Below are 13,640 nucleotides of genomic sequence, written 5' to 3'. Positions count from 1 at the left end.
ACCAGCAATGTGCAAAAGTCCTTAACTAGTCATACAACTAGCAATACTCTACTTTGTACACTTTCCCAGAGCTACAGTGGCGAGATCGGTCAGCGTGCGGTACTTATAAGGCAGTACAGCAGAGCAATGCCGAGGTTGTGAGTTCGAGCCTCACCTGGAGCAAGATTTTAGGAAATTAAAAAATCCTCAGTCTCTGCTGAGTTACCTGGTAAGCATTTATCTACAGAGATCGCAGATTTGCAAAAGTCCTAAACTAGTCATACAACTAGCAGTACTCTACTTTGTACACTTTCCCAGAGCTCCAGTGGCGCAATCGGTCAGAGTGCGGTACTTATAAGGCAGTACACAGCAGAGCAATGCCGAGGTTGTGAGTTCGAGCCTCACCTGCAGCATGATTTTAAGAAATTAAGGAAATCCCTCTGTCTCTGCCGAGTTACCTAGTAAGCATTTATCTACAGAGACCAGCAATGTGCAAAAGTCCTTAACTAGTCATACAACTAGTAATACTCTACTTTGTACACTTTCCCAGAGCTCCAGTGGCGCAATCGGTCAGCGCGCGGTACTTATAAGGCAGTACACAGCAGAGCAATGCCGAGGTTGTGAGTTCGAGCCTCACCTGGAGCATGAATTAAAGAAATCCCTCTGTCTCTGCCCAGTTACCTAGTAAGCATTTATCTACAGAGACCAGCAATGTGCAAAAGTCCTTTACTAGTCATACAACTAGTAATACTCTACTTTGAACACTTTCCCAGAGCTCCAGTGGCGCAATCGGTCAGCGTGCGGTACTTATAAGGCAGTACACAGCAGAGCAATGCCGAGGTTGTGAGTTCAAGCCTCACCTGGAGCATGATTTTAAGAAATTTAAAAATCCTAAGTCTCTGCCGAGTTACCTAGTAAGCATTTATCTACAGAGATCAGAGATTTGCAAAAGTCATACAACTAGTAATTCTCTACTCTGTAAACTTTCCCAGAGCTCCAGTGGCGCAATCGGTCAGCGCGCGGTACTTATAAGGCAGTACACAGCAGAGCAATGCCGAGGTTGTGAGTTCGAGCCTCACCTGGAGCATGATTTAAAGAAATCCCTCTGTCTCTGCCGAGTTACCTAGTAAGCATTTATCTACAGAGATCAGAGAGTTGCAGAAGTCCTAAACTAGTCATACAACTAGTAATACTCTACTTTGTAAATTTTGCCAGAGCTCCAGTGGCGCAATCGGTCAGCGCGCGGTACTTATAAGGCAGTACACAGCAGAGCAATGCCGAGGTTGTGAGTTCAAGCCTCACCTGGAGCATGATTTTAAGAAATTTAAAAATCCTAAGTCTCTGCCGAGTTACCTAGTAAGCATTTATCTACAGACACCAGCTATTTGCAGAAGTTCTAAACTAGTCATACAACTAGCAATACTACACTTTGTGCACATTCCCAGAGCTCCTGCGGCGCCATCGGTCAGCGCGTGGTACTTATAAGGCAGTACACAGCAAAGCAATGCCGAGGATGTGAGTTCGAGCCTCATCTGGAGCATAATTTTAAGAATTTGAAGAATCCTCTCTATTTCTGTCGATTTAGCTAGTAAGCATTAATCTACACTACAGAGACCAGCAATGTGCAAAAGTCCTTAACTAGTCATACAACTAGCAATACCCTACTTTGTACGCTTTCCCAGAGCTACAGTGGTGCAATCGGTCAGCGCGCGGTACTTATAAGGCAGTACAGCAGAGCAATGCCGAGGTTGTGAGTTCGAACCTCACATGGAGCAAGATTTTAGGAAATTAAAAAATCCTCAGTCTCTGCTGAGTTACCTGGTAAGCATTTATCTACAGAGATCGCAGATTTGCAAAAGTCATACAACTAGCAGTACTCTACTTTGTACACTTTCCCAGAGCTCCAGTGGCACAATCGATCAGCGCACGGTACTTATAAGGCAGTACACAGCAGAGCAATGCCGAGGTTGTGAGTTCGAGCCTTACCTGGAGCATGATTTTAAGAAATTAAAGAAATCCCTCTGTCTCTGCCGAGTGACCTAGTAAGCATTTATCTACAGAGATCAGAGATTTGCAAAAGTCCTAAACTAGTCATACATCTAGTAATACTCTACTTTGTACACTTTCCCAGAGCTTCTGTGGCGTAATCCGTCAGCGCGTGGTACTTATAAGCCAGTACACAGCAGAGCAATGCCGAGGTTGTGAGTTCAAGCCTCAACTGGAGCATGATTTTAAGAAATTTAAAAATCCTCAGTCTCTGCCGAGTTATCTATGAGCATTTATCTACAAAGATCAAAGATTTGCAAAAGTCCTAAACTAGTCATACAACTAGCAATACTCTACTTTGTACACTTTCCCAGAGCTCCAGTGGCGCAATCGGTCAGCGCGCGGTACTTATAATGGTGCGTTTACACCAACCGCGGTAGAGGCGTGAAGTGCGAGTGATTTCAATGTTAAGTCAATGTGCAGACGCGTTGACGCGCGTCAGGAGGTCCCGCGGCGCGGAAGAGGCGTTCGGCGCAGAGCGGAAGACGCGTTTCCGCCTCATTCATTTTTATTCACAAGTCAAAATAAAGTTAAATCATGTATCTCAACTCATGATTAAGACTTAATAAAAACAAAATACTTGAATTCAATACTTTAACCTAACCGTTAACCCTGAAATAGATGGGCAACTGTAAGGTGGCCCATATCAGCTTTGCTGTTAATACAGACACCATATTAATACAGACATAAAAGTTATAAAGGTCTTGCCATGGAAGTAATATTACTTCTTGAGGTCAGGAGAAAAACCTCCCCTTGAAAATCCTGCCGGTTGAAACTACTTTGCCTTCATCGTTACAATTGACCCTTCCCATTGATTTATCACAATCAACTGGAAGTAAAGGGTAATTCAGGCACCATCTATGCACTGAGCAAAGGCACCTCGGGACTGCGACAGACAGTTCACAACCTCCCATCAATTTCAAGATGATAAAAACAAGAGCTACAGAGTAAAGGTGCGGGGCTGGAGACCAGGAAAGACCGGGAGCCGGGCAGCTGAGAGGGTCCCTAAGGTGTTTGCTTGTTAATTAGCTGCATAAAAAAACAATCAGCTTAACAAGCAAAATAGTTATTAGACTCCCCTCATGAGGGCTTGCAGAGGCCTCTGGTCTATTGTCGCACCTCTGCTCTGATCACTTTGACAACTGTTGTAGTAGATAAAGGGTATGCAAGTGGAGCAGAGTTGCATGATTTTGCCTAAAACAAAAAGGAATTCCTTTGAAAGCTAGAGAGCCTGTGTTTTATTCTCATTTTAAACTTTGAGGCTATTCAGTCACAAGTATAATGTTAACCAGTAACACTGGCCAATAATGCAATTGTCAAAATGTGAATGAGAGCAGCAATATATAGCATTCTCTGAATGCTTGTATAAGCTTTGACAGAAATCGCAGGCATTAGAAGGGAAATTGGGCTCTTCCCCATACAAACAAAATGAAATTCTCTTTTGCATGGGCTTGTAACTTAAGTTGGTCCTTACCGCTCTCCAAACAGCTTGCCATAAGTAATTGGTTTATTTATACTAATGACACCAGTGAGGTCTGGACACATGCAGTGCAAGGGGCAAATACACACGCGTGAAACTGGACATCACTACTGTAGCTGTCATAACTGGAGCTGAGCACTGAGGCCAGGCAGATGCCACGGTTGAGGTGTGGATGGCAAAAGAGTGCTTGGCTTGGATGAGGGCCATCCTGTCCCACAGTGATGTGGACAAAAGAGTGCTTGGCTTGGATGAAGGCCATCCTGTCCCACAGTGATGTGACCAGAAGAGCTGCTTTCATTACGAGCTGCCGGGGAACTGGGGGGATCTGGTTTAATACCAGCCAGCTGCCTGAACTGAGCGCTTTAATACAATGTTTGTTATGTTTGTGGTTGACTTGAGATGTGTACATATATGTGTATGATTAGTTTAAAAAAATGTAGAACATGTGATGAAAATGTTTAAACATTTGAGGTGGTTTCTTACTATCTTAAGGGATCGTAAATTAGTCCAATTTTTGATCCTTCTGTCTTAAACAACAGAACCCATGACAAAGCAACAGATTTCACATCTGTCATTTCAGAAGTACCTATATGTAACAAAATTAATTGTTACTTTTTGAAGTTTTGAGTTAAATTTTTAAAGATGCATTGAAATAATATTTTAAATTATTCTCTGATATCTATATAGAAGATATGTGGCTTTATGAAGTGTACAAAATATCCACAGATGGTTTTACAAGTCCATTTACAACCCTAGGATTTGCCTTAAGAATGTACTGATATATTGTTACTTTATTTGAAAGGGTCATGAATAATAATGTTGAGCTTTGCACTGATTGGTTGTTTCTCAGAGCAGTTCAGTTCAGTAGCTCTTTGTGAGTGTATAAACAGTCCTTGGGCTCTATTTTAATGATCTGAGCGCATTGTCTAAAGCGCACCGTGCACAGTCTAAAAAGGCGTGTCCAAATTTACTTTCGCATAGTTTCAACAGGAAAAATAGGTTGTGCGCCTAGCACACAGTCTAAAAGGGTTGTTACTATTCTTGTAAAGAGTAATGGATGTGTTTTGGGCATAACATGCAATAAACCAATGAGAGTCTCAGCTTTCATCCCCTTTAAAAGCCAGTTGCATTGGAGCCATGCTGATTCCCTATTTAGATGGCAGAATTTGTAAACTGAAAAATAAAAATGAGGAAGAAGACCCCCAATTTAAGATTGATGTTAAAAAACTTGTATTTTTTATTAAAACCTTTAAAAGTCATTTTCTTTCAGTCATGGAAGTAAAATTAGCAAGCTTTTAATTGCTGTAAATGAATATCCTACATGTTTAGTTTAATCTAAAAAAAGAATCCATAAATATGCAAGAAAAGGTTTGTACGCTTAAAATACTTTATTTTTAACAAACACGAAATAAAGAATTTACAAACGTGTAGAGAGACTAAACTTTTAGCATCCAGACAGCGCTGTAAGTGTTTTAAAAAAAAAAGCATTACTTTAAAAAGGTTCTCATCTCACCATATACACAGGTACAAAGTCATCATATCCAATAAATCCGTGGGGTAGTTAAAAATAACTGAAATATTTGCATTTGTTCAAAGCAAACATTTATTTACTTACCAGGCTACAGGTGAAGCAGCTCTTTACGCTTTCTAACGTCTCATAAACGGTCCTCATTTATGTCCAAGAGACTCAATAATAATAATTTACATTTTAATTTTTTATATTTAAAAACTTTTGTATATGTGTGATAAGCAAACGAGCGTTGACGTCCCTTTTATAGGCGCATATTACTATTTGCTCATTAACAAAAACAATATTGTGCCACTGACTTTAGACTTTAGACCAGGTTTTAGTTGGTCAATGGTTTAGTCTATTGTAGTTGCCTCAAAATAGCAGCGCGCCAACAATGTGCCTGAACACATCTCATTTTAGACCAGAATTGCTATTTAAACAACGTGGTGCTAAACGTGAAAATGATGTATGCGACGGGTTAAAACTAGCAAAAGACACTTGCATCGCGCATTGCCCTGCATTGCACCGGGTGTATGGGTCCCTTATGTTTAAGCCTGTACAGACGAAGATACAGAATTTGAGGAATAATCAATTGTTTGGAGATTGTTAATGGAAATGTCTGAGTGGTAGGTTTTTTGTTTGTTTGTGTTTTTTCAGTATGGACCTGCAAAACATAACTGTAAAGTCAATAGTTTAACTTCTGCGTGAACACTAGCATATAGCATTAACTAGCATAACACTAACTCAGCAGTCACAACTTTGTTTTTAGCACAGTCAGTGCATCTTGACTGTAACGTCACAGTTGGTGTTATGTTGAGATTGGGCTGTTAACCAGCAGTCTTTACACAAGGTGCTGGTATGCTGATGACCACCAGCATGGTCATACCAGCAACAAGTATCCTTTGCTGGTCATACCAGCAAGACCAGCATATGTTGTGTTTTGTTGCTGGTATGCTGGTGACCACCAGCTGTACCAGCACCAAACCAGCATAGACCAGCATGGCAATTATTCTGGTCTATGCAGTTTTTTTCAACAGACATCTGTGTGACCAAACTTTATCTATTAATTAAGCTATGCCATAGTCATAACATTATGTAATATCAAAGGTGTCACCCCTTTCTAAGTCAAAAGGTAGTTGTTTACAATAATGTAATCTTTTAAAAGTTACATTCCCCAGAGATGCTCTTTTGCATACAGCAGATTGTTTTTATTATCTGATGGTCCCATTTATCAGTAAAAAACTGTGAAAGGTTTGATTCACCACCATAAACAGCATTTCAGTTGATGAACGTAAGGCTGTGTGCATGCATGTGTAAACAGCGTACATGCTTTAAAGAAAAGTGCTGTTATTTCAATTTGCTGCTTAGCAATATTTTGTATGTATGAAGCAAGAAGGTGAGAATGCATAAATCCTTGCAACATACGCATTATTGCTGTTTTAATGTTGAACTTCTGCTAGCATCTGAGCGTTACAAACAACATTTGCTTTAACAACACAATCTGTTCCTCATGGCGGCCATTTGGTTTATTGACTATATACGGCTCACCAACTTGCCACTGTGTGCAATGGCGAGGGTGAAGTCTTCGCTCCAATAATCCACTAAGTGACAACAATACCATTTTAGGAGCAATCCAGTGAATTATGTAAACTGCTCGGGAACATTTCACCTGATATTGCTGCAGTTAATCACAGAGAGGTCTTATGAAGAACTGGAAGATGCTCATAAATCAGTTTAGGGTTGTGTGACGCTCAAGCTGTTTTTTAGCGTGTGCGGCATTGTCCCGAGTACACAGTAATCTCTTTTATCAGTTTTAAGAGAAGCGCACACCACCACGAAATCTGTTTTATTTATTGTCAGTATAGCGCGCTTATGCTAATGTGATGAAATTGTGGAGCAATTGACCGTGCACGATGGCGCAAACCTCACCGCGACCGCCTCTCCGAGAACCTAGTAAAGCTATTTGCAGAAGAATTCAATTATAAAGATGTGAATCCCCGCAGCATTGGGAAGCTATTACACTTTATTGTACTCAAAATTTTACGCCCTATTCTAACTCTGCACATTTGCAAACATAAACACTGACCTGCGCGTAATTGCATAGTGCTCAGGAGGCATCTGGATATCAATTTTTAGATATTACCTAACAGGATTACAGCACAAGATCTTTGCTTGGTGTGCTGATGTTTCTTTCAGGTATTTTAGCTTGCCTTTTGGGAGACCACCCACATAGCTAAAATCACTTACTTCCATACTATATACAGTAGTATGCCAAAATCAGTATGCAAAAAAACAGTATACAATAAATACCAAGATCGCATATTGTTTTTGTCATATCCACATGCGATAAGAACAACTTAAACAATAAACAGGGTTTGTATTAGTCCGTAAAAACACGTTAACCTTTGTCTTTTTTATTAATCTGTAAAACTGAAGGTCTAAAGGCCTTGAATCACCTTAACAAAGTAAAAAAGAAACCACTTCGCAAAATCATTACTTCACACAAATGGCTGCATCTCTGTCCAAGAAAACATTATTTATAACATGTTTGTGTGTCTCTCTGGTGTGTGCACATGTGTTTATCTACTTGCTTAGATGGGGTGCATTAATGGGGTCTTAAGGTGAAAACAGTAATCCATCAGAACCCCCTCCTCCGTGTCCCCTGACCCCCTTGAGAAAAAATCAGAGGTTGCCTATCTAATCTAAAAATCCCCCTACATTCCCCAAACCTGTGACAGTTTGAGAGAAATGGCATCCTGTGTTGACAATATGTAATATGGGGGCTTATAGTGTTCAGCGCTTTAGTTTTAGCCTTCATATTCCCCCTGTGAAGTTCCTTTGGGAGTCGGCGGAGTACCAGTGGATGGTGATTGATTCGAGAGGTTCCGCGCACCGCCTGTTTAAGTTGCCCTTTACTACAGTTCACTGCTTCTTCACTTTAAAGGCTGTGCACTCTTCCTCTGTGTTTCACTTTTTTTGAAGTGTCAGCAGAAAATGGAGAGATTGTTTGGTGCGTCTTTTACAACAGGACAAGAACCTTGTTCACCAACAAAAACAAAATGAAAAGCCTCAGAGATTGGTCTTTTAATAGCTAAGAAGATTTAATTAAGTTATGTTTCTTTTCAAATTCTTTGGGAGAAATAAAAATAGAGATAAATGACTTAGGCATTGACCTACTATAAAGTTTATGTTGATGGCATATCCCAGATAATTTGGTCTTGGAAATTTTGTGAAAGGTTTGTGCGCTTCTCTGACTTTTACTGCAAAAGTTATGCTGACAAACGTGTCCTAACTAAGATGCAGTAAGATTCCAGCAACGAGCAATTTGTCTGTCCACGCCAGATGTAACGTGGTGTTAAAATGGGACAAAATCAATCAAAAATCACAGCTAATTAGAAAAGCATGTAGCTCTCTTTTCAAGCACACTGCTGTCCTGCACTCTCATACAGGTATGTGCAAAATTTATTTTAATAAATTAAACAATTTCACTTTCAATCATTAAAAATACATCATCAATGACTAAAACACAAATTGTACCAAACGCAGTTGTTTGTTTTTATAGAGTTCACAATTTTATTTATTTATTTTCATGATCTGAGGTCAAAATTATCGTCTTTCATAACTAACAATTATTATTCATGATGCACAGAACTTCAATCAAATGACATATTTGTGCGGGTGGAGCTGTCAGGGAAATAGAAACTGTACTAACTGGCTGGTTAGTACAAAAACGCGCTGAACTCAAATGCGAGTAAACTCAAATGTTCAAGCGTCCAACTACGCGCGAATAGGGCGTAGTTGGACGCTTGAATATTTGAGTTCACTCGCTTCATTCGTGCGTAAAAGCTACGCGTGAAATTCTAGTCATTCGAGAAATTCATATCATGGGAGGGGCTTCTGCGACTCTGCTGAGACTCCGCCACTCCGCTTGCTTCCTGTAATCACGTCACTACTACAGCCAGGTCCTGATTGGTTAACGCTGCGCGGAAATCCGCCAAAGTTCAGATTTTTCAACTCGTGCGTTTCCCGCGGCAATGTTACATTTGCGCGGAACCCGCCATCCGCCCGCGCGTTACGCGCCGCGCTTACTGCGTGTACCATGCCGCAAGATGCCTAATCGTGTCTTTGCATTGACTTAAAGGACAAGTTCTGTATTTTACACTTAAAGCCCTGTTTTCAGATTGTTTATGATGAAATAGAACGGTTTTGACTGAAATTTCGACATATGCGGCTGCCCCGAGAATTTTCGGGTGTTTGTGTTTCACCTCCCACCCCTACAATGGGTTTAATGGTGCACTCGAACAATCCGTCCTAAAATACACTAAACTTTCGTTTACAAAGACGTGAAACTCATAGAGTGGTCAGGGGTGTTCACCGGTATGCTCACACAAAAATCGCTGCAAATTACGCATTCCAACAGGTTTTATCATAGTTTTTGCCAACTCCATTGACTTGTATAAGATGTGCTGTGAGGTACGGTATTACTCCGCGCCGGAACGTTGTTTGTATTCTTGCAATTGGCAAAGGCGGATTAGCGCCACCACCTGGGCTGGAGTGTCTATTATTTAAGTTCTCAACGGAAGAATGTACGGGTGTGAGGCGTTTGGAAAAATAGGTCCACAAGTTAACAACGAATGCTAAAACACCTGTTGGAAAGCATCTTTTGCAGCGATTTTTGTGTGAGCATATCAGTGAAAACCCCTGACCACTCTGTCAAAAAAAATCTGAAAACAGGGCTTTTAAGTGTAAAATACTGAACTTGTCCTTTAACATGTAAATCACTCACGCTTGCCACGTCTACCCCGTCTGGTGTAAACCCTACATTAGAATGAGCCATTGTTATCTACATTCACCATGGGTCCCCTTACATGAAAGCCGCCATTTCGCACCGCCATGTTTCTACAGTAGCCTTAAATGACAAACAGTTCTATAGAGCAATTTTTGTCACTACGTTGTCTCAGATAATGACGTGTTTGTCCTATGGCGGCTACTATAGCTTCACAATGCATTTCGAGAGGAGTGTGCTGTGGAATGAGCCTTTGGTTGCAATTCACAAAATACCTGCAATCTCACTGCTAGATGCCACTAAAAATCTACACAACACCTTTAACCTAAAAAAATCCATAAAAATGTGGTAAAATTCCAGCAGCTAGGGTGCCGTAAAAATAATGGGCACTATAAATTACAGAAATTTTCCGTAATACAAAAATACATTTTATTTCGGTAATTTCAACCCAAAATGCTGGGTTGTTTTTAAACCATTGTTGGGTCAACAATAAACATTTTCTGGGTTCATTAAACCCAGTGACTTTCCGTTTTGAACCATCACTGGGACTAAAATAACCCAACTTATTTTTAAAAATAAATATACATTTCTTTGTTCTGGTGAACAGAAACTAAAACTTTCATGAGCCCCTTTCACTTTTATAGTATTCTTTTTTCCTACTATAGAAGTGAATGTGGCTCATAATCAGTTATAAACATTCCTCAAAATATTTTCCTATGTTTTTATCATAACAATGAAATTTATATAGGTTTGTAACATCATGAAAGTGAGAAAATAATGACAGAATTTTGGCATGAACTATCCCCTTAAGTGTGTTGTAGTGTGTCTGAAAATTAAGAAAAAGTATTCAAAAACCTTATTGAAACTCAAGAGGAGACTTATTACTGTTTAGCACTGACCAGAGGGAAATTATATTAATGATGTGAAATCTGATTGGTTGAAAGTAATGTTGTTCCAGGACCAACAAGAACGCTGAATGAGAAATAATATACTTAATGGTTTTCTCCATCATTTCATCATCCATCGTGATTTGATGAATACCTTCTGCCACAATCTATTAAAAATGTAAACACACATCTGTATTAAATAAAATTCAGTTTCTGTTTGCGGTAATGAGCACAGTGATAATTGTACTGGGCTTATCTATTATTATCTATTATTATCTATAACTAAGTCTAATTTGCATAGTTTTCAAAATAATGACACTGGCTGATGGTGCAGTATTATTTCAGTGTATAAACTGTATGTAGATTTTTAAACCTTTCCAAAAAGGCACACACAGAAGTGGCATAACTGTTTGGTGAGTTCAGCCCAGCGTAATGATTCATTTTTCTAGTTCATCTATGCTGAAAATCGAACCATTGTAAAGCGTCTGGTTGGGGGTACTTTGTAGCAAAACATGAATGCATTAAAATAAAGGACGGTTTCTGTCTGGGAGAGAGTTTCATTGGTTTGCATTTTTTATGAGAACAGCTGCTTCACTCTCTCTTCTGCTCCCAAACAGGCTCACTTAATCACACAGTTGATCCCCACAGTCCCACTGCCCACAAAGGCAAGACAGGCAGAACTGAAAGATGAAACTATTAAAAAGATGATACCAGATAGCAAAAGTGAGATGTTCTTGATAAAACAGGTCATGAAAATGAGTTGATCTCTGCACTACAGATTAAGGGCTCAGTCACACCAAAAGCGCTTTAAACGCTTGCAAACGCAAGGCGCGACGCACTGCCTTTTTTAAAAAAGAGCAGTGCAGCGCGGCTTTTCATATTGCTAAGCAACCACCGAGTCAGCTGTCTTGTCAATCAAATATTGAAGCGTGAGCGCTCTTTTGCTGTTAACTGTCATATTAGCAGAAACTTTAAAAAGAGGGCGCTTGCTCTGACCTTGTTTGAGGATAAGAGGAGCACAAACACGCAGGAGAGAGTGAGCGAGTGGAGTCCGGTTCTTCAAAGCAACTGTAAACTTCCCTCGCCACAACGTAAGGCCCGCCTCTCCCCTCATTCGATTGGACAATGGAAGACGCGAATGACGTCAGGCGCTCCTCCGCTCTCAGCGCTCCTTCAAAAACGCGTGCGCGGCAGGCGGCAGAAAACCGCAAGGCGCTCGGCGCGCATAAACAGCGCGCAAACGCGCCCTGCCCATAGAATATCATTCAAAAAAGGCGCCTGCAACTGCCATAAACGCCTTTGGTGTGACTGAGCCCTAAGGGCGGTATTATCCCCTTCTGACATCACAAGGGGAGCCAAATTTCAATTACTTATTTTTTCACATGGTTGCAGAGAATGGTTTATCAAAACCATTTTTTAGATTAATAGAAGCACTGGGGACCCAATTATAGCACTTAAACATAGAAAAAGTCTGATTTTCATGATATGTCCCCTTTATGGCAAGTGAGTGGGTCCAATATCACTGGTCTTAAAAAGTAGGTGGGTCTTGTTCCGATGCCCATTACTGAGACACTTTTTTTCTTCACTTCTACGTCCTTCTCTATTTCTGTAAATGACCTGAGCACTATTTCTTAATTAATTAAATAATCCATGCAAATTAAATTATTAACCCGCCACAATAAACAACTAATTAATTTGATCATTGACCTTGACAACCACAAGCCATCACTGAGCTGTTTATTTGTAATAATCCATCTGTTTCCTCCCAGCCAATGGTCACAAAGGGCATTTGGTCCAGGACAGTGAAACCACAGAGACTGAAATAGTGAGATGTTTGACACAGGATTGACAGACAGCAGACGGGCCAAAGCATGGCTGTCTCAGCACATCAAGGTGTAACAGTAGCAGCGAACAGGTTTCAGCATCAACCCGCAGGGATGCCCATTCTGCTTAGCCAATTATGGCACTGCCAGCATCATGCGGAATAATGCCAGATTCCTGACAAAACTATACATTTCAACCATGTTCTATGTGAATATGCCGTGAAACACACGCGTGTATTCTTTATGTGAATGTGCTATAAAAGAAAGGTCAACCAGTGTCCCTCACAAATATGCCCGTCATACACATCACACAGACATTCGCCAACGCACGCACGTCATCATATCTGTTTGCTGAGGTCATGTAGACTTGTTGGAGACCCTGAGGTTGTAAACTATGCCGTACTTTATTAGCATCTCCTGTAGGAGATATTACTCTACTACAGTCATTACACTGCTGCTGATATCAGGACTGATGCACTGAATCATTCACAGTTAATCTAAAAACCCATGTGTGTGCAGTGTCCAAACTGATTCAAAAGGGCAAATTGCAGCATTTCACAGGCGCTGTAATTTTCTCAGTGTTTTACAGTATTTTATTTCTACAAGAAGTGTTCCTGTAGTTTAACTGGTAGAGCAGTGTGTTAGCGCCACAAAGGTTGTGGGTTATATTTGCAGGGAACACACATACTGATAAATATATGCCTTGAATGTACTGTCAGCTGCGTTTTAAAAAAGTGTCTGGGATATGTTGAGCCTCAATAAAAAGTTGTTACCGAAGAAACCATCTCTTAGCTGTTTAAACCTGGTATTAGGATGGGTTTTCATCGATCGGATCACAAGTGGTAGAGAGAGGAACATTCCATTTACACCTGATATTTTAATCTGCCTCTTTTGTCCACTTTTGACCGCTTCTGTCCTGATTACTTTGAGGGGATGGTCTGTGGAGCGAGTCCCTCTGTTTTCGTTTAAACGCGAGCGGAAGAAATTACTGGTTTAAATTGACGCAAACTAATATTAGGTCAGAGTCCACTGCTTGTGTTGTTAGTAAACATGCTGCATAGTGTTTTGTATATGTATATGTGAGAGCTTTATCTAATATTTCTGCAGAATTTATGAAATTAGCTCGCGT

General features: G+C 40.4%; 4 non-coding genes across 4 annotated transcripts; all 4 read left to right on the top strand.

Annotated features, from left to right (window-relative positions):
* Nucleotides 1-530: 530 nt before the first annotated feature.
* Nucleotides 531-624, top strand: trnai-uau (transfer RNA isoleucine (anticodon UAU)). Its single transcript has 2 exons — nucleotides 531-568; nucleotides 589-624. It is a non-coding gene; the product is annotated as a tRNA-Ile (tRNA).
* A 129-nt stretch (nucleotides 625-753) lies between these two features.
* Nucleotides 754-847, top strand: trnai-uau (transfer RNA isoleucine (anticodon UAU)). Its single transcript has 2 exons — nucleotides 754-791; nucleotides 812-847. It is a non-coding gene; the product is annotated as a tRNA-Ile (tRNA).
* A 125-nt stretch (nucleotides 848-972) lies between these two features.
* Nucleotides 973-1,066, top strand: trnai-uau (transfer RNA isoleucine (anticodon UAU)). The gene is made up of 2 exons: nucleotides 973-1,010; nucleotides 1,031-1,066. It is a non-coding gene; the product is annotated as a tRNA-Ile (tRNA).
* Nucleotides 1,067-1,195: 129 nt separating this feature from the next.
* Nucleotides 1,196-1,289, top strand: trnai-uau (transfer RNA isoleucine (anticodon UAU)). Its single transcript has 2 exons — nucleotides 1,196-1,233; nucleotides 1,254-1,289. It is a non-coding gene; the product is annotated as a tRNA-Ile (tRNA).
* The last annotated feature ends 12,351 nt before the right edge of the window (nucleotides 1,290-13,640 follow it).

This window comes from Misgurnus anguillicaudatus, unplaced genomic scaffold (assembly GCF_027580225.2).
Source record: "Misgurnus anguillicaudatus unplaced genomic scaffold, ASM2758022v2 HiC_scaffold_28, whole genome shotgun sequence".
Classification (NCBI taxonomy): domain Eukaryota; kingdom Metazoa; phylum Chordata; class Actinopteri; order Cypriniformes; family Cobitidae; genus Misgurnus; species Misgurnus anguillicaudatus.
Note: the sequence above shows the minus strand (reverse complement) of the source record. Positions and strands in the feature narration are given on the sequence as shown.